Source organism: Mobula birostris, chromosome 21, assembly GCF_030028105.1.
Source record: "Mobula birostris isolate sMobBir1 chromosome 21, sMobBir1.hap1, whole genome shotgun sequence".
NCBI classification, from domain to species: Eukaryota; Metazoa; Chordata; class Chondrichthyes; order Myliobatiformes; family Myliobatidae; genus Mobula; species Mobula birostris.
In genome coordinates, this window is record NC_092390.1 from 47,174,794 (window position 1) to 47,200,612 (window position 25,819).

At 41.0% G+C, this 25,819-nt stretch overlaps 1 protein-coding gene and 1 pseudogene across 1 annotated transcript in view; one reads left to right on the plus strand and one right to left on the minus strand.

Annotated features, from left to right (window-relative positions):
* The window catches only part of ptprea (protein tyrosine phosphatase receptor type Ea), a 302,508-nt gene that overhangs the window by 184,777 nt on the left and 91,912 nt on the right, over positions 1-25,819 (minus strand). The window lies entirely within an intron of this gene.
* On the plus strand, positions 20,902-21,845 carry LOC140185865 (sin3 histone deacetylase corepressor complex component SDS3 pseudogene; annotated as a pseudogene).

Here is a 25,819-nt window from a genome sequence, read left to right on the forward strand (position 1 = left end):
AGGAACCATCTAGGGTGGTTTTGTAGAGTTTGGGGCGGTTGTGGGTAAGGATGTACAGTAACAGTTTGGCAGATGACTTCTCTCCACCTCTCTGCCAGTTTATATTGGACGGGGCATAGGCACCCTGTGTTCCATGCAGTTAATTCCTGAAAAAGTGTCCAAACTCTCCCAAATGTACAAACTCTGATTAGTCCAAGATTAATCCAAATTAATTGTAAAGTATCTGGCAAATGACACTCACTGCACTCTCAATGAAACTAGCAAGGTGAGTCTTTAGCTGTAACATTCATGGCCTCAAGCTTCCACTGAGAAAAAGACCTGAAAATGTTGCCCTGTGGTTCAAATAAAATCCGCAACATTGATGAATCTATGCAAGGTCTGACAGTACTTTGTCTACCAACAGATAAAAGCAATAAACCTCTAAAAGCTAAAAGCAAACAAAGGAAAGACAGAAATATAGCCTGTTTGGAACCTAGATATTCTTAACTGTTTCCATGGTGATGTCGCAGTACAGTGACTGTTATTTTGGTCCTCTCTGCGGTGGTAATGAGATTTCTGAGAAGTGGTGATTTAAAACCATCATTCACTTCATCAACTAATGTTCTTTGTTCATCTGCAAAAGCAGTTTCCCCCCAGTTACATTGAGCACTCAACAAAATACACGTAGTCATTGAACAAACCTCAATCACAGCTTCATAATTGTCATAATGTTAAGGACCAAATCGATCTTTTGCACTTTGCAATTACCTGTACACATTAATTTAGCCGTGTAAAGTATGAAAGAGGTACAAGTCTGTTGGAAATGTTGCAAAAGTATTCAACTAAATTGCTAAATCCACATCAGTCCCCCTTCCCCGAACTCAAATATTCACATGATACTTCATTACTGTTGTTGTATGAGATTTTGTTTAAAAAAAACATTCAGAGATACAAATCGACAGGAAATTATTTCAAATGTATCCATATTGCTGGAAATGTTATGAAAATAGAGCTCTCCATACTGGAATAAAATATAAATTTGGTGAGATTTCAAATTAGTTTTCATGTTCTTTGGTTTTCTCTTGACTTAATAGAAAGGAAGATGAGACGGACCGTACGAAAATAAGTCAATAAACCTCACCACATGCTGGCTTCCCAATTAAGACTGCAGCCTTTTGAGTATGTAAAAACTGGCAATAACTACTTGCCTTTCAGTACTCCTTAAATTTAAAGAATGGCCTTTCATTATTGTTCAACTCCCCTCTTGAAGGCAATGACATGTACTTGGGAACAATACACCCTAGCCAAGTGCATCATCTCTCGGACGGAGAACATCTACACTTGCTCTGGCTGGCCAGTATCACAGCTTACCCTGAAGTATCATTTAATTAACAACCACACCTCTGCACTTTGCTGTAGTTGGGTCATGAGCAGGAGATAAGGCACTTCAACCAGCTGTTTAAAAATAAAGATCAAGGCAAGATAATATACGGAAGTACAAGCAGCAGCTGTACAGCACAGTGCTCTTTGAACCTGTACTATCATTCAATAAAATCAAGAATGATATGATCTATGTTTTCAACTCCATTTTTTTCTAATTCATTGCAACTGTTGGTCTATTACTGTGCAAAGAAATTGTGCTAAACTTAGTCTAAAAAGATCAAATCTAAAGACTACGTCCTCAGTTTGATTTTCCCCTGGCCATATTGCCCCAGATAAAACACCTTTATATTCACCTGCCCTCTCAACTTCTGTCTGAACCTTCATTAAGATCAACTGTCATTCTTCTTAAGTCCAATCTGCATAATTTTCAGTCATTAGGCAACTCCATTGTTTTTGCCAAAGCATCTCAATGCACAAAAGGGAAATGACGTTCTTTCAAAGCCTAATAAGTTAAGAAAAATCTTGAAGCAGAAAGCTAATGTACTAAAACATAATTGAACAAGAGAACCTTGTCAGTTTATCCCGGTGTCTGATTCTTATGTCTGTATCTCATATGTGGAATTACAGGTTCAGGAGATGCTATCTTTCTTCATCAGGAGCAAATACTAAGCGTGTGTTATTAGTGCAAGGCCACAATTAGGTGCAAGGCCAAATTGAGGTGAATTGTGAGATGAAGAGACCATCTTATGGATACCAGAGATCATTATAACAGTTGGATAAAAGCTGAGCCTGCTGGGTACACACTTTCAAGGCTTTTGTATCTTCTGCCCAATGGGAGAAGGGAGAAGCCTGAATGTACAGGAAAGATGTGATCTTTGATTATGTTGATTGCTTTAACAAGGCAGTGAGAAGTAGATACAAAATATACAGAAGAGAGACTGATTTCCATGATGTGCTGAGCTGAGCTGTGTCTACATGCCAAAGAGTACATATCAACAATCTTTAGCCTCCTGACGAAGTAGAGACATTGGTTTGCTTTCATTGGGCCATGGTCTACTTGATTGGACCAGGAGAGATATTTTGGTGTTTGGATTTATGTTTACTGCTACGAGCTTGAAGCTTTCAACCCTTCAGACCTCAGCACCATTGATGTAGGTAGGAGCATGTGCACGACCTCCCTTCCTGAAGTCCATAATGTACTCCTTCTGTACCCTGACTCATCATTATTTCAGATACAGCACACTATGTTGGTGTCTTCTGCAAACTTCTCGATGGAGTTAGAGAAGAATCTGTTGATGAGTGAATTGGGGGTGCACTGAAGTGTATCTATTGTAATTAACTAAATTATCCCCCTCTGATAAGAGAAATGACCATTCAGCCACAATCCATGCAAGTCAATGTGAAGCCTCAACTGCACTGACAGATGTGCTTCTGGAGCACTCTATGGGAAAAAGGGAATATTTTTCTGTGTCTTTGCAACTGCAAGGAATCTTACTGCAATCCGTGTGGTGGAGCAAATTTGCAAATTCAACATTTCCATTCCACAGCATTTGAAGATATCATGAATTCAAAGTTCAAGTGATTTTCTGGGGAATATTGATTTTCAGGATATGTGGAGGATAGTGGAGAAGAGGAAAAAAATGATAATGTTCTAAAAGGTCTTTAGAGCAAGAGAGATGGCAATACAAGAGTAGAGAAGACTTCCTATGACACTTCAGAGTTAATAAAGGAACTGTTTGCTTTGGAGGTTCATTAGATGGATTTGTATGATAAAGGAGTTGTTTTATGATTGTAAATTATGTTGTTTGAAGCAATATTCAGATGCATTTAAAAGACTGAAAATTGATCTCATTGCAATATATACTGTATGGTTCAGCAAAAGATAGATGGGTTAAATGTTGTGGGGATGTTTTCCTGGGTGGATAGGCACATGGAAGAAATGGAACTGGGAAGAACTGGTGCTGACATTGTCTCATCTAAGGCATTGCTGAAGTGCTTTGTAAGAGGTGAAGAATTTCACTCCGATGAATGTAAATTTTTGGAATTCTCTGATCTAGAAAGATGCAGATGCTAAGTCATTAGGTGAGTAAAGTGTCAGTTTGGGGCTGTAGTTGTTATGGCAACTGGGCAACAAAAATGGAACTGAAGGAATAATTCAAATTATTTGTGATCTTGCTGAACGATAGTGCAGGCTGAAAGGGCAGTGTGCCCTACACTTGCTTCATATATTTCTTATGTTGAATATCAAAGGGAAATTGGTGAGATGGAAAGGCAGATGATCTTTGACAGGCACTACTATAGCACAGTAGTAACGTTAATTAACATTGCATCTCCAAATGGCTACGAGGCCTAGTTGCTTTCAGGCACACAGGGCCTCGCTGTGTGAGCTGTGAGCTGGTGGAGTGGATCCTTGGGTGAATTGTAACACAAGGCAGAGCCAGGCAGTATATCACAAGGAGGCCATCTGCTGCCATCCTCTTTCTCTGGTCACTCAACAGACTAGGCCTGCACCAGCACAATGGCCAGTTCTTGCAGGATCAGCACACTTGTTGACAAAGAACAAGGTCCTCTCTAGACCAGTACAGCCATCCCTGAGCAGGCGAAAACACAGGGTCCTTTCTGAAGTCAGTGGTAGTTTCGTCTGGTCAAGTAACTGAGTTATACTGAGCTCACTGACACAAGATGACGAGAAGTGAAGAGGCAAGGACAGAAGTAATTAAATAAAAATAGAAAATGTTGCTAATGCTCAGCAGTCAGGCAGCGATTTTGGAATGAGAAACATATTGATGTTTCAGGCCGATTAGCATTCAGATGTCTGAAGAAGGCTTTTCTACTGGAAACAGTACCTGTTTCTCTTTCCACATACGGTGGCCTGATCTATGTTTTTTTTAAATTTCAGATTTACAGGTTTTAAAATTTATTTTTGTAGGTCTAACTTTTGCCCTCAAATAGTCATCATTTTATCTGCTGCCACAGCTGATATACGGTGAGCAACCTCCATTTACACTTCAAAGTAATTTATTTTTAAAACTTGTCTCAATATGGTCCTTATTGTCTTGTACAATTTGCATACAGAATGCTAAGTGACATTATCAATGTGCTACAACAGTGCCTGGTAATGATTAGCTGCTTTGTGGAAGTTCCAACATCTTCCCTTCAACCTTCTCCCCCCATCTAATCTCTGCTGTATTCACCCCATCACAAGCCTTCTCATTTGATATTAATTCCCCCTTGTATTTTCCCTGAACCTTAGGTAATCTAACGCATAACATTTCTGATGAAAGGTTAACTTGAAGGCTTGGAAGATTTACTTAAACTGTTAACTGTTTCTCTCTCCAGAGTGTTTACAGTATTTTTTTTATTATCTGAGAAATGTGAATAGAGCTGAACACAGCAATCATCAACAAATCCCTTGTTCTGACCTTCTGGAAGAGGGAAAGTCATGGACAAGCAAGAGTAGATGGCTAGGCCAATAACATTGCCCAAAAGAAGTCCTGCAGCCACAACTGGATGCTGAGATAATTGGCCACTAGAAACCACAATGATCTTCCAACTCTGAAATGTTTTCAACTGGGGAATGAGATTGACAAATTGAATTTAAACTGAAGCAGAATAAGAAGAAATGGCTTCCAAATGACTGTAAAGGAACTCAACATACTGTAAATATCAAATTGTGACAAGAATTTATAGTACCATCCTCACAACACTGCTGCTCTACCTCAGCAGATTGCTCTTATGAAAATGCACTGGCAGTTAAACATTGCTCAGGGCCAAAATTTTGAGTTGGCTTAATGCCAATAACTGTAGTTAGAAACCAGGAAAAGGCTACACACACTCACACACCTAAAACTAACAGAACAGTTGTAACCTCAAAGCTTGTATGGTTATGCAGGAAGGACTGTTCCATCCACAGTTTTCTGTAGAAAAAGTGGCTTGCATTTTCCATAGGGTTGGGCGTAAATTAATACTGCAACCCAAACCATCTGTTACAATTCCTCATGATGATCAAGAAAGACATTTACCTGTATACTAACGAAGAAAATTACACTACAGGCATAAAGCACTGAGTGGCATGCCTTTCTTCCTTATTATGTATTCAAATTTCACTCCTAACCATGGTTCAAGTCAGTTGAATGAATTTAAATTTATCAATGTTTGATATGAACAATTTTCTGATGTAATATGCTTCCATACATGCAGATCCATAAATACATGCATATCTCCGTGGTGATAACTGTGGTCCAGCTGTAGCTTGCATAGCATGAATCGCTATGACAACAAATTGATTATCTCAGTAAATTTGAGTAGACTCACAAAACCCCACAAGTGATCTTTAACAGGCATCTCTTTAAATGAAGCAAACACTAGGTGATAAAACACAGACAAAATGCTGGAGGAATTCAGAAAGTCAGGCAGCAGCTATGGAGGGGAGTGAACAGTTAATTTTATTGCCCGAGATCCTTCAGCAGGACTAGGAGGGAAGAAGGCAGAAACCAGAATAAGAAAACAGGGGAGGAGTGGAGTACAAGCTGGCAGGTGATGGTTGAGACCATGTGAGGGGGAAGGTATATGGGTGGGGAAGGAGGAATGAAGCAAGAAGCTGGAAGGTGATAGGTGGAAGAGGTAAAGGTCTGAAAAACAAGGAATCTAATTGGAGTGTACTGTGGACTGTAAAATAGAGGGAAAGAAGAGGGGAACCAAGGGAGGTGATGTGAGAAAAGAAGGGGGTGAGAGAGTAAACAGGATGGGAATGCTGCAAGTTCCTAACCTGAAACATTTCCCCTCTATAGATGCTGATTGATAATGGCTGGGGTCACCCATCTTGTAAAGACATTGCCCAGAAGAAGGCAATGGAAAACCACTTCTGCAGAAATATTTTCCTTTATATCACATCATATCAGCCTTTCATTCAGTTCACTTTTCCATAATTTAAGAGTTCTTTTAGTATTTAATCACAGGTTCCAGTATCACCATGTAAGAGAGCCTCAGTCGGTGTTTTTACCCTATTCCAGCTATGTGGGAGCTACACCAGAATTCTACCATTATTCTGGGACTTGCAGCTTTCGGCATAGATTGCTTGGTCATTAAAAAGTACCTTGCGCTGGAATACAAGCAACCTCAGGCAGTAATTCAGTAATTCAACAAAGCCTGCTGCATCCTTTTAGACCCCTTCTTGGCAAATGTACAAAGAGATGGGTATTGGTCTCTCCATGTTATTCCCCCACATCCCAGGAACTCTCTGGAGAGCAGTGTGCAGTGTAACTGGAACTCCAATTGTAATTGAATAACCTGACAGGGAAAGCCCTTATCACCGCCAGCCAATCAAGTCCATAATGTTCATATGAAAATTCTGTTGAAGTATTTTGCCAATTGAGGGTGGTTGCCTGGAAGGGAACCATCCAACTGGATCCACCATCTCCTTTTCCCACAGGACGTTGAGTATATTCTATGAAGACCACTGCTGGATGCCTCGTGATTAATGAATGATGCTTCCCCGAACAATTCCTTTCTATGAGGAACAGATAGTACTACCGCTGAATGGAACAGTCTGTAGCAATATGACCAGATGTGGCAACACTAGGGTCAGGTACATGCTGAAGGGGTCTTCACACTTGGCATTTACATTTCTGTGTCTTTTCATCCTTCCGTACTGCCCCACAAGAAAAATAAATTCCTCAGAGGCCACTGTTGCTCACCTCCAACTCACAACACTTCACAGTTTGACTGACTGCGAGGTTGTGTTTTCAAGAGGCAGAGGGTGGAAACATCGCATGAGCTGTCAGTTTGATTGACTGAGAAGCTAATGTATTATGCATTAACTATTCTTTGGTCTATTGGGGTGTGGCCGCCGTTGCATGCAAACAGCTACTTGGAGTCACAGGTGAGAGCTGAGTATCCGGTGGTGACCAAAGGTGAGTGAACAGCCCCAGCATGGACATGACAAGCCCCTTCACCGGAGCTGCTACTCCTCCCTGGACACCGCGTCGACAGGCAGGCTAACCCAGGTGCTGGTAGCTGGCGGCCACTTACCCCGATGAGATAGGGACATGCCTGTCCTAGCATGTGATGTCAGCTCTAGGAGACTGGGCGGTTGAGATCCAATGTCTAGGAAGGTGGTACTACAAAGCTCCATGGAAAGTGAAGGGCAAGACAAGGCACAGAAGATGTCCTGGTCATCAACTGCAACTAAGGAAGACCTCAGTTTGCGACACTTGCTCGTACCACTGCAGCGGGACTTCTGAGGTCAAGAGAGTGGAACTGGCCCAGTGCAATGGCTTTTCCACTCTAAAAACTCTCTCCTGTCATTGTTGGACATGGTGGACAACCACCACCACATTCTTTGGTTTAGGGTTGGATAGGACAATCCCCAAAACACTGCATCTTAAAACTAAACTGTTCTCATTCCCAGTTCTGATAAAAAAGCCTTCGCACTGAAACATCACAAGTGCTGCCTGATTTGCTGAATATTTCCAGTATTTTCTGTTTTTTATTTCAGACGTCTTGTATCTGCAATAACCATATACTATAACCATATAATATTTTGTCTTTCACTCATAGGAATTTCTCTGCTGCTAGAAGTGAATAAACAACCTTATTTGCAGCACATCTATTCCTAACCTACTAATGCTGAGGCAGTATCTAAGATCTGCCCAAAGATACATAAATTTAGACTTCAGCCAATCATGTTAATTCATTTTGCTGAGCCAGAGCTCTGCTCATGCATGCTCATCGGCAGCTTCTGAATTCTTCTTTCATTATTAACATTCAGAACATCAAGGCTGTGCATCATCTTAAAAAATAATTGTAGGTGGCCTAAAACAATACCGTCAACACTTTCGAAACCTGAAATATCTTAAGCAGCATTTTTGGAGATCTGTAAATATTGAAGTTGCATTGTAAAGCAACCCAAATTTAAAAAGAGAATATTTTAACTCTACCGGGCCAGATGAAATATTTTATTTGGTCTTCACTGGGACCTAATGAAGAACCCAAGGCATAGAAGCAAGAGAAAGCTATTAATTGCCCATGTCTGCTCTACCATTGAATAATACAATGTCTGATCTTTTACCTCAGTACCAACTAGTTGTGTGACAACATTTCTTTTGACTTCCCCTAATGTCTAAAAAACTAAAACAAATTAAACTCTTCCAAACACTTGCTGATCATAAGGAGCTTTAGGAAGCTTTAGCCAGAGAAAATCCGACAACATGGACTTCAACAAGCTGTGAATATCTTTAATTTTGAATTAAATTCAAATTTAAAGTAGCTTTTTTTTCTATCTTTCTCACTTTCTGCATACATTTAATTTCTCAATGAATTATCACACTTCCAATTAACCAGAGCAATTCTGCACAAGGTATGGAAGAAAATATTACAGAAAAGACTTATTAATGGTTCAAAAGTACCAGCTTATTTCTCACCTGATGCATTACTCGCAGATCCAGTGACCTTACTGAGATTCAAACCTAAATCACATTCAATAGCAAGCATCAACTTTAGTACCACTCCTTCCAGTTTGAAGTGAAAATGAAAATATTTTCTAATATTCCTTAAATTGGAAAAGTATTTGTTTGTTACTGTTGACTAGGGAAATGATTGGACTGTTCCATGCATTAATTGCAATTTGAACTGCCTTTTGTTTACTCTAGGCCTTCACAGGGGACCTCTGCGCCACTGTGCTCAGTAATTTATCGGAGTCAGATCCCTCAGTCAACATCTTCAAAGGCTTCCTGAAATCAACTCCCTCTTCTTGCACAGAACATCGCTGAGAGATAAGTACTTGCACTTTACTGTAGTTTAAAACTGAAAGTGGATTTCAGACTAAAGCTGCAAGTCCTTTTTTATATAAAAGATATGTTTGCTTAGACTGGATTTAAAGATCATAATCCCTACAGTTTTCACACTGCCCTATATCTGTTAAAAATTATCTTCAATGAACTGTATGTAAAACACTCCCAGGAAGCAACAAAATGGTTAATCGCGAAATTTAATCATGGAGATTGCCCTAAAAATAACTCAAAATAACTGTGTTATCTGCAGATCATCACCGTGACCAAGTCAGATTGGAGCTATAATTTTGTATAGTAACACACACACACACACACACACACACACACACACACACACACACACACACACACACACACACACACACACACACCACTTTAAGCCAGTCATAGATGTAACTTGACAACTTGCAGCATACTACACATTAACCTTTTTCTGCTAGGCTACATCACTGCATTTATAGACAATGCTAAATATTTATTAAATGTGGATTCTAGATAACATGTTCATTTGCTGAACACATGCAGCTTCTCCCTGAACTATCATCCATCTGGTGAAATGATACTATTTTCTGGACATTAAAGAAGAGTATACACAGCATGCTATAATTGGGACACATTGTGATGATAGTTTTACACACTGCTGGGAAAATATTAGCAACTTAAACATAATTCGATTTGTAAATTAAAGCTAATAAGGTTATAAATTCTCAGAAATTTTTTTTATTACACAGTCAGACAAAGGATGGTCCATCAACTTTCTGTCATCTGATGGTGTGTAGTCAGCTCTTCAAAGTAATTGATAAGTCTACTTAAACTTAAATTTTTAAAAATGAACTTAACAGTACTTCAATCTAGGAATGAACCAAATTTGTATCAATGCTCGAAGGTAAATGATCCCTCTAGACATGTATGAGTGAACTGAATTTGTTAATTTATATCTGCTCATACACAGACCTGGCAGGTAGCAGTTGTGTGAAAACTTGGAGGTTTGTAAAGCAACATGTCACATGTGAGGGCTCATTTTGCATCTTACCAAAATAGCATCAATGGACTACGCTTGCTTCAGCCACACTCAGAACAAAGGAAATGGAGGAAGGCACAAATACACTCAGTGGCTATTTTATTAGGTACGCCTACACGTTATGCAAATATATAATCAGCCAATCATGTGGCAGCAACTCAAAGCATAAAAGCATGCAGACATGGCCATGAGGTTCAGTTGTTCAGAGCAATCGTCAAATGGGGAAGAAATGTGAGCTAAGTGACTTTGACCATGGAATGACTGTTGGTGCCAGATACGGTGGTTTTAGTAGCTCGAAACTATTGATCACCTGAGATTTTCATGTACAACAATCTCTAGGTTTTACAGACAACGGTGCGAAAAACAAAAAAAAATCTCATCCGAGTGGGATTTCTGTTGGTAATGAGAGAGAAAATGGCCAGAATGGCTGACAGGAAGGTGCTTGATAATGGCTGGGGTCACTCATCTTGTAAAGACACTGCCCAGAAGAAGGCAATGAAAAACCACTTCTGCAGAAATATTTGCCTTTATATCACATTATATCAACATTTCATTCAGTTTACTTTTCCATAATTTAAGAGTTCTTTTAGTATTTAATCATAGGGCCCAGTACCACCATGTAAGAGAGCCTCAGTCTGTGTTTTTACCCTATTTCAGGTATGTGGGAGCTACACCAGAATTCTACCATTATTCTGGGACTTGTAGCTTTCAGCATAGAAAACCTTGTCATAAAAAGTACCTTACACTGGAGGACAAGAAACTTTCAAGCAGACTCAAGAATATCTTGCACTAAGTTGTTGGTCTTGCACCAGCAGTAAGTGTTTGTGTGTGTGTGTGTGTGTGTGTGTGTGTGTGTGTGTGTGTGTGTGTGTGTGTGTGTGTGTGTGTGTCCGTCTGTCCCTGAGAAAAGTCAAAAGGACACAGAGTGTTGCTCTGGGCAGTAGCTCAGGATGAATCTCAACGAACAGGGCTGCATCCTTTTAGACCCCTTCTTGGCAAACGTACAAGGAGGTGGGTGTTGATCTCTCCCCGTCATTCCCTCACACTCCTGGATCTCTCAGGACAGCAGTGTGCAGAGTAACTGGAACTCCCAATTGTATATGAATGATCTGATAGGGAAAGCCCTTATCACCACCAGCCAATCAAGTTCATAATGTTCATATGAAAATTCTGTTGAAGTATTTTGCCAATTGGGGGTGATTGCCTGGAAGGGAACCATCCAGCTGGATCCACCATCTCCTTTTCCCACAGGACATTGAGTATATTCTATGAAGACCACTGTTGGATGCCTCGAGATTAATGAATGATGCTTCCCCGAACAATTCTTTTCTATGAGGAACAGGTACTACTACAACTGAATGGAACACACTGTAGCAATATGACCAGATATGACAACACCAGGGTCTGTGTCTGTACTCCCTTTTCACCCTTCCATACAGCCCCACAAGAAAAATACATTCCTCAGAGGCCACTGTTGCTCATCTCCAACTTGCAACACTTCACAGCTTGACTGACTGTGAGATTGTGTTTTCAAGAGGCAGAGGGTGGAAATAGCGCACGAGCTGTCAACACACACAAAATGCTGCAGGAGCTCAGCAAGCCTGGCAGCATCTACGGGAAAAGGTACAGTTGGTGTTTCTGGCTGAAAGCCTTCGGCAGGACTGGAGAAAAAAAAGGTGAGGAGTAGATTTGAAAGGTGGGGAAGGGTAGAGAGAAATGCCAGGCGATAGGTGAAACTTGGAGGGGGTGGGATGAAGCAAAGAACTAGGAAGTTGATTGAGGCCATGGAAGAAAGAAGAAAGGGGAGAGTGGGGGAGGAGCACCAGAGGGAAGTGATGGGCAGGCAAGAAGATAACATGAGAGAGGGACAAGGGGACAGGAATTGGTGAAGGTTGGGGGGGTGGTGAAGTGGAGTCATTACTGTAAGTTTCAGAAACCGAAGTTCATGCCATCAGATTGGAGATGACCCAAACGGAATATAAGATGTTGTTCCAGCCAAAGTGTGAAGATTTATATTGTATCATGAACAAAGCAGTTGAGCTTAGAGCGTGGATCAGTACTTGGAGCTGTGATGTTGTGGCCATTACCGAGACTTGAATGGCTCAGGGGCAGGAATGGTTACTTAGAGTGTCAGGCTTTAGATGTTTCAGAAAGAACAGAGAGGGAGGCAAAAGAGGTGGGGGCGTGGCACTGCTGATCAGAGATAGGGTCACAGCTGCAGAAAAGGAGGAAGTCATGGAGGGATTGCCTACTGAGTCTCTGTGGGTGGAAGTTAGAAAAAGGAAGAGGTCAATAACTCTACTGGGTGTTTTTTTATAGACCACCCAATAGTAACAGGGACATCGAGGAGCAGATTGGGAAACAGATTCTGGAAAGGTGTAATAATAATAGGGGTGTCGTGGTGGGAAATTTTAATTTCCCAAATATTGATTGTCATCTTCCTAGAGCAAGGGGTTGAGATGGGGTGGAATTTGTTAGGTGTATTCAGGAAGGCTTCCTGACACAATATGTAGATAAGCCTACAAGAGCAAGGGCTGTACTTGCTGTATTGGGAAATGAACCTGGTCAGGTGTCAGGTCTCTCAGTGGAAGAGCATTTTGAAGATAGTGATCACAATTCCATCTCCTTCACCATAGCATTGGAGAGGGATAGTAACAGACAAGTTGTTCCATTGGAGTAAGGGGAAATATGAAGCTATCAGTCAGGAACTTGGAAGCATAAATTGGGAACAGATGTTCTCAGGGAAATGTACAGCAGAAATACAGCAAATGTTCAGGGGATATTTGTGTGGGGTTCTGCATAGGTACGTTCCAATGAGACAGGGAAAGGATGGGAGGGTACAGGAATCGTGGTGTACAAAAGCTGTTGAAAATCTAGTCAAGAAGAAAAGAAAAACTTATGAAAGGTTCAAAAACCTAGGTAATGATAGAGATCTAGAAGATTATAAGGCTAACAGGAAGGAATTTAAGAATGAAATTAGGAGAGCCGGAGGGGGCCATGAGAAGGCCCTGGTGAGCAGGATTTAGGAAAACCCCGAGGCATTCTACAAGTATGTGAAGAGCAAGAGGATAACACATGAGAGAATAGGACCAATCAAGTGTGTCAGTGGAAAGGTGTGTATGAAACTGGAAATAGCAGAGGTACTTAATGAATACCTTGCTGTGGAAAAGGACCTTGGTGATTGTAGGGATGACTTAAAGTGGACTGAAAAGCTTCAGCATATTGACATTAAAAAAGAAGATGTGCTGGAGCTTTTGGAAAGCATCAAGTTGGATAAGTTACCGGGACTGGATGAGATGTACCCCAGGCTACTGTGGGAGGTGAGGGAAGAGATTGCTGAGCCTCCAGCAATGATCTTTGCATCATCAGTGTGAACAGGGGAGGTTCCAGAGGATTGGAGGGTTGCTGATGTTGTTCCCTTGTTCAAGAAAGGGCGTAGAGATAGCCCAGGAAATTATAGACCGGTGAGTCTTACTTCAGTGGTTGGTAAGTTGAGAGGCAGGATTTATGAACATTTGGAGAGGCATAATATGATTAGGAATAGTCAGCATGGCTTTGTCAAGGGTAGGTCATGCCTTAAGAGCCTGATTGAATTTTTTGTGGATGTGACTAAACACATTGATGAAGGATGGATTTCATCAAGTCATTTGATAATGTAACCCATGCAAGGCTTATTGAGAAAGTAAGGAGGCATGGGATCCAAGGGGACCTTGCTTTGTCGATCCAGAATTGGCTTGCCCACAGGAGGCAAAGCGTGTTTGTAGGCAGGTCATATTCTTCATGGAGGTCGGTGACCAGTGCTGTGCCTCAGGGATCTGTTCTGGGACCCCTACTCCTCGTGATTTTTATAAATGGCTGGATGAGGAAGTGGAGGGATGAGTTAGTAAATTTTCTGATGACACAAAGGTTGGGGGTGCTGTGGATAGTCTGGAGGACTGTCGGAGGTTACAGCGGGACAGCGAAAGGATGCAAAACTAGTCTGAGAAGTGGCAGATGGAGTTCAACCCAGATAAGTGTGGGTTGGTTCATTTTGGTAGGTCAAATATGATGGCAGAATATAGTATTAATGGTAAGACTCTTGGCAGCGTGGAGGATCAGAAGGATCTTGGGGTCTGAGTCCACAGGACACTCAAAACTACTGCGCAGGCTGACTCTGTGGTTAAGAAGGCATACGGTGCATTAGCCTTCATCAACCATGGGACTGAGTTTAAGAGCTGAGAGGTAATGTTACAGCTATATAGGACCCTGGTCAGATTCCACTTGGAGTACTGTGCTCAGTTCTGGTCACCTCACTACAGGAAGGTTGTGGAAACTATAGACAGGGTGCAGAGGACATTTACAAGGATGTTGCCTGGATTGGGGAGCATGCCTTACAAGAATATGTTGAGTGAACTTGGCCTTTTCTCCTTGGAGTGACGGAGAAAGAGAGGTGACTTCATAGAAGTGTATAAGATGACGAGAGGCATTGATCGTGTGGATAGTCAGAGGTTTTTTCCCAGCGCTAAAATGGTTGTCATAAGAGGGCACAGTTTTAAGGTGCTTGGAAGTAGGTACAGAGGAGATGCCAAGGTTAATTTTTTTTTATGCAGAGAGTGGTGAATGGCCCTCTCAGAATGGGCTGCCGGCGATGGTGGTGCAGATAGGGTCTTTGAAGAGACTCCTGGATAGGTACATGGAGCTTAGAAAAATAGAGGGCTATGGGTAACCCTAGGTAATTTCTAAAGTAAGTACATGTTCAGCACAACATTGTGGGCCAAAGGGCCTATATTGTGCTGTAGCTTTTCTATGTTCTATGTTTTCTATGTATTTAGTGGTGGGACTTCAAGTGTATTGTAGCAGATTGTTCTCTGTCCTGACATCATTGGCTACCTGTGCCAAGTGCATTGTTTTGTTCATCATAATCTCCTGCTGAAAGCCTGGTTCATTGGTTTTAATGCAGCATAATATAGCACTGTGTGCTGACAGAGCAGATTTGAGGCCCCAACTCTTGATCCACCAGATGTCAACTAGATTTTTAAAAATTAACACTATTGAAAAAAACTAATAATGAACAGACTAGTAATTAAACTGAGTAAAATAAATTAAATTTACTTAATTAACTCAAATAAAAAGATCTGCTTAATTTTTCAGCTTCTAGACTTCTAACAGGATCATTGTACACGTACCAGGTTTCACTTGTCAAAGACACAACAGGTAGATTTTCCAACCCGTGAGCTGGTAAAGCTAACTGAATGCCCTGAGTAATCCACCAGCTCAGTGGAAGTGTTTCAAGGTCAGAATGGGCTTAGCAGGAGGAAAGCACGGGAATTGCCCAGTTTTGGTGCAACACACACAAAATACTCTAGGAGCTCAGTAGGTCAGGCAGCATCTATGGAGGAGAATTCAGAGTCAAATTTTCAGGCCAACACCCTTTATCAGGGCTGGAAAGGAAGGGGAAGTTCCGGCCTCATCTTCTGCAGATCTGGACAGATCTTGGTAGAAGATCTTCCCAATCATTGCTGTATGTGAAATATTTTATGTCATGTTTCTGGACAGATCATCATTCTATTGATCTGCTTCTTCTTCTAGCCATGTTAACAGATTTAGCGGGGACTGTTATCATAGGCTGACACTTTGCATTCCACTGAATAGAGTCAAAGAGCTCTACAGCACAGAAACAGACATCTGGTCCATACTGACCTGATCTTCTGCTCAGTTCCATCTACCTGCACCCAAGCTATATCCCTCCAAACGTCTCAAGCCTATGCACTAATCCAAACTTACTTAAATGTTACAATCAAACCTGCATCTACTACTTCTGGGGGCAGCTCATTCCACACTGAGTGAAAAGTTTTCCCTCAGATTCCCCTTAAGTATCTTACCTTCATACTAAACCAATGACCTCCAGTCCTAGTCTTGTCCAAATGGAGGAGAGAAAGCCTGCATACATTCACCCTATATCTACCTCTTGTAATTTTGTATATCTCTATAACAGGGCTTCCCAACTTTTTTTTATGCCATGGACCATTATCTGAGGGATCTATGGAACCCCCATTGGGAACCCCTGTTCTATAAGATCTACCCTCATTCTCTTGCACACCAGAAAATAAAATCCTAACCTATTCAGACTTTTTCTCTAACACAGATCCTCAAGTCCTAACACCATCCTTGTAAATTTTCAATGCACTTTTTCAAGTTTATTAATATCTTTCCTGTAGGTAATTGTTCAGAACTGCACACAATACTTCAAATTTCATCTCACCAATGTCTTGTATAAGCTCAAGATAACAGCCTAACTCCTGTACTCAGTGTCCTGGTTTATGAAGACCAATATGTTAAAAGATCTCTTTATGAATCTACCTACCTGTGATGCTACTTGCAAGGAATTATGAATCTGTGTGCCTAGGTCCCTTTGTTCTTCAGCATATCTTAGAGCCCGACCATTCACTGCATATAGTATATCCTATCCTGCATTAAATTTCCTCTACCTTTTTTCAGTCCATTTTCCCAGCTGATCAAACTCATGCTATAAGCTTTCATAGCTTCCCTCGATATTCACTACACCCTAATCTTTGTGTCATCTGCAAATTTGCAGAATACTGATTTAATAAATGGTTATTCAATTATTATAGACATCACAGCCTTTTTTGCACTATTGGAAGAGGAACTCCAAGCCATCTTCACAAAAGCAGAACTGTTACACAAGATCACTTCTGTTTCCTAATTCTGAAAATGGAGCAATGATGTAATCGCCTTGAGATAAGTAAAGAGGAAACCGTACACTGGCTGTGATAATGTGATTACAAATGCCCTGAAACAAAAATAGAATCATTTTCCTCTATGTTCATGCTGGTTGAGATATTGACAGCATTCCTGTTCCAATTTGAGTTGATGTCAGCCATTAGCAAATTCAACAGAATCGAACCATAGACAATTCTTTAAAAAAAATAACTAGGACAGCATTATTTAGTGGAATGCAAAGTTCCAATCTATGGTAATTGACCCCTTCTAAGACCTTCTCATCACTCAGTTTCTAATACCTGTTAGACAGTGGCTCTTATGTCATAATTGAGTATACTAGATTGCAAAGACAGGTAGCAAAAGGGGGCCTCAACTTATGTACTTGCCATCTAGATCACAGGATTCAAGAACTGATGATAAATAAAGAGAAATGTAGCTTCTCATGGGATGTTATTCTATGTGAATTTCTGTTAGCAAGTAGCTTTGCACATTAATGTCTTGGTTATTGTACCATATAGCCTACATTATAATAAGGGACTACTTTATGTTTTAGTAACACGTCACTGCATGTGCTATTAGGCGCGTATTGATCTGTACGTGTGTGTCGAGTTCGGATTTCTGCTAGTAAAGAACCATGAAACCTAGCTGCCGTCTTCAGCGTTTCTACTAATAGTATTGTTGTGAAACCAGGGCACATACACAACAAATTGGCGATGAGGATAATGAACCTACATCGTATCTCAACGCCATGTTTTACAAAGTGGTTTGTAATTGATAATGGCACTTGGAAGAAGAGTGCAAGGAATGAGCCAAGGAGCGGGAGAAGGAGGCAGAGCAAGGCCGCGAGTCCAAAAGGAAGTGGGAGCACAGCCGGGGTCAGGAACGTCAGGAGGCTAAAAGACACAGTCGGAGCCGCAGCACGTCCAGGTGAGACCACGGCCAGTGCTGACCCCCAGGGGCTGAGAGTCTGCCTGCCCCAGAAGGGGGATGAAAAGGAGTGACACACGCATCTAGACAGAGTGCACCTGCGCTAGCAAAAAGATCACGTGAGTCAAGTGGAACGTGCTGTGATTGCAAGGAGCTAGCTAAAAAGAAAACAAGGAAAAATTAGGCTAAATTAACATAACAAAGATGGTGATGATTGGAACCATTACAGCGTTTGATAGTGGCATTGAAGACTAGGCAACTCAGGCTACGTCCACACTAGACCGGATAATTTTGAAAACGTCAGTTTCCTGTATAAACAATAGGCATCCACACCAGGCAGTTTTGAAAATACCTCCATCCACATTAAAACAGGTATTTGGGTGAATCTCCTCCTATTGGGCATGCGCAGGACACATCTACAGAAAACAAGCAAAGAGGAAACATTATACTATTTCTGTTTCCTTGGCAGCGTTGTGTTATTTCCATTGGTCAAAAACTAGAGTACCTACAACAACAGCGAAAGAAAGTTTTCAACAATGTCTTCGAGGAATACAAAGAAAACCTCTACTGGAAAAAGCAGCTATTGATGTAAACAATAAAGTAAACAACACACGCATGAAGCCGTCCGCCATTGTTGTTGTGGTGTTGGAAATCTGGAGGTTGGAGGTTGCGTTCAAGAAAACAATGAGTTGCTGCGCTGCCACCACCATCTGTTCTGGCACGTCATGACAACGTTTTTAAAAAGCTCCGATTACCCCTTACATACTCCACCGCCCAACCAGCGTTTTCAGATTTGCACACTGGAGAGCGTTTTAGAAAAACTCCATTTTCGGGGGAGGAAAACACCGTTTCAGTGTGGATGGAGGGTTAAAACGAAGAGAAAACGCTTCAGTTACGGATTTATCCAGTCTAGTGTGGACGTAGCCTTACACTGAGAGAGTGGAGTTATAGTGTGAGGCTAACGGTGTTAATGATGAAAAGAAAGCCAGCGTCTTACTCAGTATTATGGGAGCAAAAACATATGGGCTGCTATGGAGCTTGTTAACCCCTGAAAAGCCAGCTGACAAAACATTGAAGCAAATAGTAGACACTCTCTAACAGCATTTAAACCACAAACCACTGGTGATCGCTGAAAGATTTAAATTTCACGAACGGAATCAGAGAAAAAACGAAAACATTTCTGAATATTGTGCTGAATTGTGCAAATTATCAGAACATTGTCAATTTGGACCTGGTCTATCGGACGCATTGAGGGACAGGTTAGTGTGTGGCATGCACTGTGAAACCACACAGAAGAAGCTCCTGGGTGAAAAAGGCCTTACATTAGAGAAGGCGCTGAACATTGCAATATCAACAGAAACAGCAGCACGGGGTGCTTCACAGATACAACAAAAATCTCTGGAATATGCTACGAATAAAATGTCACTTTACAGAAATGAAGGAGAGAAATGTTACCATGTGGGAACATGTCACATGACCCTGATGACTGTTGGTTGAAAGACAAAGAATGCAGAAACTGTGGCAAACAGGGCTACACTGGCAGAATATGCAAAGCTAGTAAACAGCAGAAAAAGGACAACATACAGAGAAACAAGAAACCCCAGAAAGGAAAACACAACAATGTACACAAAATGGAAGAAAGCAGTTCTGGTGAAAACCACTCAGACAAAAGTGAATTTTCTTGTCTGCAGCTTCACAGCGTGAAAGAGACAGATGATCAAAGAGTCATAAGGATCACTCTACAAGTGGCAGGTGTGAGACTGAAAATGGAGTTGGACACAGGCTCAGCTTTAACGGTGATCTCTGCCATCATCATCATCAGGTGCCATGCCCAGTTTGAGCTTTGACTGCCATGGCCCACACACCCCTGCTTCGGGTCAAGTGGATCAATTCACTGGTATTCATTTCCAGTTCTCTGGCTGCTGTCTTCCTCATCATTTGTCTTTGTCTTCCTCTTGCTTTCTTCCTTCAATCTTTCCCATAATTATCGTGTATTCTAACTCCTCTTTCCTAATCACATGTTCAATGAAGTCACGTTGCCGTATCATGATCTCATACATTATTTCTCTTTTTGTGCTTGCTCTGTTCATGACCTCCTCATTAGATATTCATTTCGTCCATGATATTCTTTGCATCCTCCTCAAAAACCACATCTCTGCTGCTTCAGTTCGTTTCCTCATGTTACTAGATATTGTCCAACATTCTGAGCCATATAACATAACTGGATAAATGTAACATTTCGGTGCTCTGAGGCAGGTTGTCATGCCTAGTTTAGTGTTGGTCAGTATACTCCTCATTCTCGTAAAGGTGTCTTTTGCCATCCCTATTCTTCCTTTGATGTCCATGTCACACCTGCCATCTGATGTCACCCAGCTTCCTAAGTAGCAAAAGTTCTCGACTTGTTTTATTTCTTCCCTGTATACTGTCAGCCTGCGGATAGGATTCCCCTTCTTTTTGGATATCACCATACATTCTGTCTTTTTTGCAATTGATAGATAGATCCAGTTTTGCACTTCCTTCAACAACTATGTGAATTAAGTTTTGTAGTTCTTCCTCTGTACTTGCAATTAACACAGTGTCATCCGCATATCTAAAATTATTGATGTTTTCACCGCCAACTTTGATTCCCAAGATGTCTCTTATTTTTTGTAATATTGTTTCACTGTACACATTAAACATTCAAGGGAGAAAACACACCCTTGTCTAATGTTTCCCTTGATTTTCGTAAACTGACTCACTTCTCCATCTATTCTTACAGCGGCAGTTTGTTCCCAGTACAGATTTCTGATTAGGCAGAGGTCAGCGATCTCTGTACACGACTACAAATGACTGTTTTCTCACATACCTCTGAAACGATCTAAACTACTGCTAAAGACTTACACAGGACAGAAAGTGCATCCTAAAGGCAAAATTAAAGTGACAGTGACCTACGGAGACAAAGCACAGCAGCTGAACCTCTACGTACTGAAAAATGGAGGACCACCGTTGCTGGGACGTGAGTGGCTCAGGAAAATCCAGTTGGATTGGCACACCATCAAGGCACTAGATGTGTCAACAAAGGAGGGCAGCTCGGCGGGAAAGATGTCCGCAGTTCTCCTCTCACCCGTTGTCGGGTATACAACGACGAGTAGGAGCTAGACAGCGTCGGTGATGAGGATGAACGCAGTATCCATGGCCACGACTCGGATGAAGATACAGAGGATGCAAGGGAGACAGATATTGCCAACTAGCAGGACGATGAAGGCTACCTGGAAGTAAAAGAGCAGATGTACCAGGAGAAGTTGACATCTCTCAAAAGACAGCTACAACAGTTACAGGAAGGCACTTTGCAGGAGTATCAGAAAAGGATGAAGAAACTAGATCAACAATACAAGGAAAGAATATGAAATGCAGAGCTTTTTCTGCAACTGGAGACAGAACAAGTGGAAAGGAATTATATTAAAGAGGAGGAAGCAGCAGTGAAGGAATTTGAAGATAAGAAGATTGAGTTAGAAGAAACGAAAAAGACGATTGAGAATGAGAGGCTAACAATGGAACTCACAGGAGATTCTATGGAGGTAAAGCCAATAATGACTAGGAAACTAAGGAGGAGACCTAATGACCCTGTTCCAATTACAGACAAAAGACAAAAACCTGAACCTGTGCAGTTAAATTACTTGTTAACAGATGAACAGATAATGGAAGATCTGCGAACGCTCAATAAGCTTAAATTTCCGAAAAGACCAGCATCTCCGTCTTCTCCTGAGCATCTTCCCAGCACTCCTGCTGAATCACCAGCACAAAGGTATGAAGCACAAATAGAAGATGTAAAGTCCTATTACGGTAAGAGATGGTATCATAAAGGTCAGGCTATCTATTTGGAATCTAAGGAGAATACGAAGATTGGCTGTGTAATTAGCTCAGTTGGAACAAATGCGATATGGGTAAAGAAGACAAGCGATAGCACAAAGATGTGTATATATCTAGGACAGCTGCACAGAGGAGACCTCATTATACGGAGGTGATCTGCTGCCAAGAACTCTTAGCAAGTTGGAGGCACGCATCTTCTTAACTCCCTATGCTCAGAGGTCAATTTTTCATGACGTTTATATGGAAATCTGTATTAAAACAAACAAGTTTATTGACAGACTGAAGAACAAACTATTTGAAGACACTTTCCAATGCCATCTCAGTTTTGATGATTGTATATATTTTTAAGAATAACATTGACCTTTTCATGGATTTCACTTTGCTTTCACCATCTTTGCAAGATGGAGGTGACTACTCTTTATGGCTGAAACCTGCCAAGTTGTGGATTGTTTAATTTATTCCAGACAATAGAGTGAAGACCTATTTGCTTCAGTGCCGTACAATCTAGAGAAGACTCCCCCCTCCCCAGAGACTCGAGTTATAAATGTGTCTTAGACCAAAAGTTATAAAAAGGCTTGTTAAAATTCGATATTACGTTACTTTGTTATAATTTGATATTATTAAGTTGCTAAGTAAACAAATGGTAGGCGTTTGCATGTTAAGGGTAAACGTATTTGTTTAGCATAATGCCCCAGTAAAAAAATCAGTTGATTTTATTAAATTCAATTAAATTAAATTAAAAACACTATTAAAATAAAAGGGGAGGAGTGTACCATATAGCCTAAATTATAATAAGGGACTACTTTCTGTTTTAGTAACACATCGTTGCATGCGCTATTAGGCGCATATTTATCTGTACGTGTGTGTGTCAAGTTCGGATTTCTACCAGTAAAGAACCATGAAACTTAGCTGCTGTTTCCAGCGTTTCTATTAATAGCATTGTTGTGTAACCAGGCAACATACACAACAGTTACTTTATGCCGTGAATACTGAAGTTAAATAGACCAACTTAAGTCTGAAGGAAAATAAGTCACCTGGACCAGATGGTCTACTGCCAGGGTTCTAAAAGGGATTGCTGAAGAGATTGTGGAGGCATTAGTACTGATCTTTCAAGAATGGGATAGGGCTAGAAAATGGCAAATGTCACTCCACTCTTCAAGAAGGGAGAGAGGCAGAAGGCAAATTATAGGCCAGTTAGTCTGACATTAGTTGTTGGGAAGATGTTGGAGTTGATTGCTAAGGATGTTGTTTTGAGGTACCTGGAGGCACGTTATAAAATTGTCAGAAGTCAGCATGGTTTCCATAAGGGAAAATCTTGCCTGACAAATCTGTTGGAATTCTTTGAGGAAATTAAATGCAAGATAGACAAAGGAAAAGAGGTGGATATTGTGTATTGAATTTTCAGAAGGCCTTTAACAAGCCTAACAAGTTAAGAGCCCATGGTATTACAGGTAAGATTATAGCATGGATAGAGCATTGGTTGATTGGCAGGAGGCAAAAAGTGGGAATAAAGGGAGCCTTTTCTGGTTGGTCCTAGTGACTAGTAGTGTGCCACAGGGGTCTTTGTTGGGACTGCTTTTTTTTCTACTCTTGTAGGTCAATGACTTGGATGATGGAATTGATGGCTTTGTGGCAAAGTTTGCAGATGATCCAAAGGTAGGAAGAGTAGATAGTGCTGAGGAAGCAGGAAGTCTGAAGAAAGACTTGTATGGATTGCAGATGGTGCGAAGATAGGTGGAAGGGCAGGTAATGTTGAGAAAGTAGAGAGGCTACAGAACAATTTAAACAGATTAGGAGAATGATCAAGGAAGCGGCAAATGGTATACAGTCTTGGGATGCGTATGGTCATGCTCTTTGGTAGAAGAAATAAAAGTGTAGACTATTTTTGAAATGGAGAGAAAATTCAAAAATCTGAGGTTCAAAGAGACTTGGGAGTCCTCATCCATGATTCCCTATAGGTTAATTTGCAGGTTGAGTCGGTGGTGAAGAAGGCAAATAAGGTGTTAGCATCCATTTCAAGAGGACTAGTATATAAAAGCAAGGATGTAGTGTTGAGGCTTTATAAGGCACTGGTGAGGCCTCACTTGGAGTATTATGAGCAGTTTTGGGCCGGTTCTCTAAGAAAGGATGTGCTGACGTTGGAGCGGGTTCCAAGGAGGTTCATGAAAATGAGGTGCGTTTGATGGCTGTGGGCGTGTACTCACTGAAATTCAGAAGAATGAGGGGGAATCTCATTGAAACCTATCGAATGTTGAAAGGCCTCGATAGGATGGATGTGGACGGGATGTTTCCAATGTTAGGGGAGTCTAAGACCAGAGGACACAGCGTCAGAATAGAGGGACGTCCATTTAGAAATGGGAAGAAGATAAATTTCTTTAGCTAGAGAGTGATGAATCTGTGGAATTTGTTGTCATAGGTGGCTGTGCAGGCCAAGTCATTGGGCATATTTAAGGTAGAAGTTGATAGATTCTTGATTAGTCAGAGCATGAAAGGATACGGGGAGAAAGCAGGAGATTGGGGCTGAGAGAGAAATGGATCAGCCATGGTGAAATGGTGGAGCAGATGAAATGGCGGAGCAGATGAAATGGCCTAATTTTGCTCATCTCTGGTTGAAAAACCATTCTGTGGCATTTCAGCTGGGGCAATGAAAAGGATGACAGAATCTCAAGGATCTCAAGATAGTGATGGGGAAAAGTAAACAGATTTTCCTTTTGTGTGTGCTATTGGAAAGCCTATTTGAGAACTGGACTGGAGACGTTTCCTACAAGTGAAAATTCTACTGGTTCTTTGATCAGAATCGCTGCTGGATAGTGCTACATTAAGCAAAGTTTTAACAGTTTTTTTTTCAGATCGCAAAAAGAAATGAGACCTATGATAAAAAGAGCGCGCAAAACCAAGTTATGTTGTCTCTTTTACTGTGTTGTCTGCTATTCAAGAAAAAAATGCACTGCATTTTAAAGAATGCTTCCATTTGGCCAGTGATGGGCAGCAGGTTAGTACAGCTAGTAGAACTACTGCCACAGCATTAGAGACCTGGGCTTCATCCCAACCTTGGGTATTGTCTGTATGACGTTTGCACATTGTTCCTCTGACCATGTACAAAGTACATTTTATTATCAAAGTACATATATGTCACCATATACGACCCTCAGTTTCATTTTCTTGTGGGCATACTCAGTAAATCTATAGAATAGTAACTACAACAGGATCAATGAAATATCTGAGTGCAGATGACAACAAATTGTGCAAATGCAAATAAAATAAATAGTAATAAATAAAGAGAACATAAGATAATAAGATAAAGACTCCTTAAAATGAAATCATTTGTATAGGAACATTTTAGTTATGGCGTGATTAAGTGTAGCTATCCCCTTTCATTCAAGATCCTGATAGTTGAGGGGTAGTAACTGTTCTTGAATCTGGTGGTGCAAGTCCCTGTGCTGTTGTACTTTCTACCTGATGGCACCAGCGAGAAGACAGCTTGGACTGGGTGGTGGGCACCTCTGATGATGGATGCTTCTTTATTATGACGGTGTTTCATGTAGATGTGCTGAATGGTTGGGAGGGCTTTGCCCATGATGTACTTGGCCAAATCCACTACATTTTGTAGGATTTTCTGTTCTAAGGCACTGGTGTTTCCATACCAAGTTGTGATGCAGCCAGTCAATATATTCTCCACTACACATCGATAGAACTCCACGTATGTCCCTTCCAGGTATTCCAGTTTCCTTCTACATCCCCTAGCTGCATCGATCTCTGGGTTAATTGGCCATTGTGTATTCATATATGGCAGAATCTGGGGGTAGATGATGAGAAAGTGGGGAGAATATAAAGTGGGATTAATGTAGGATGAGTGTAAATAAGTGTAATTCAGTCCATTGAGACTCAGTGATCAGGGGTCCTGTTTCTGTATTATATTTATCAATGTATGACAATTTTATGAATAAGAATTAACATATGTAAATAAAGGCCAATTAGAGGTGTAATTGGGCCAGAGTTATACGGCATAGAAACATGCCATTCAGCCCATCATGATTTAATTTTTTTGCTTATCTACTCTAACCCAATTTGCCTGCATTAGGACCACTTCCTTCTCTGCCTTACCCACTTCCTTGTCTACTTAAAAGCATAAATATTTTTGATATCATTG